Below are 516 nucleotides of genomic sequence, written 5' to 3' on the forward strand. Positions count from 1 at the left end.
CATTCCCATACATACCTTTTCTACATTTCATATTATTCTTATGTTTCATTCCTTTCATCTATTCTTAGGATTCAATTCCCTTTATCCATTTTTATGATTCAGTTCCTTTTATCTTAGTCGGAGGATTCAACTCCTTTCACCTTATTCTTAGGATTCAGTTCCTTTTATCTTATACCTCTTATTCTTTCCTCTTTTTCCTTATACTTATTCAGTTCTTTGGATCTTATTATCGTGATTTAATGTAATTTAATTCCATTTTCATTCTTCTTTTTCTCCTTTTGCATCAAGTATCTCCCCTGTTATCATTTTTTATCACTGTTGTCATTCCTGTTAACGGAGATGAAGAATATGTTCTAATATAGATAAATTTTCATCTTCCTCTCGTCCACCACTGAATAAATTCGAATGATAAGACAATATATAGATAGAAATGATAAAAAAGAAAGGATCCGTAAATAGAAGGAAATAGAAGTAAGATCAACATAAAATAAATTAATTCTCTTTTCAGTCTCGATT

Source organism: Penaeus monodon, chromosome 34 (genome assembly GCF_015228065.2).
Source record: "Penaeus monodon isolate SGIC_2016 chromosome 34, NSTDA_Pmon_1, whole genome shotgun sequence".
Classification (NCBI taxonomy): domain Eukaryota; kingdom Metazoa; phylum Arthropoda; class Malacostraca; order Decapoda; family Penaeidae; genus Penaeus; species Penaeus monodon.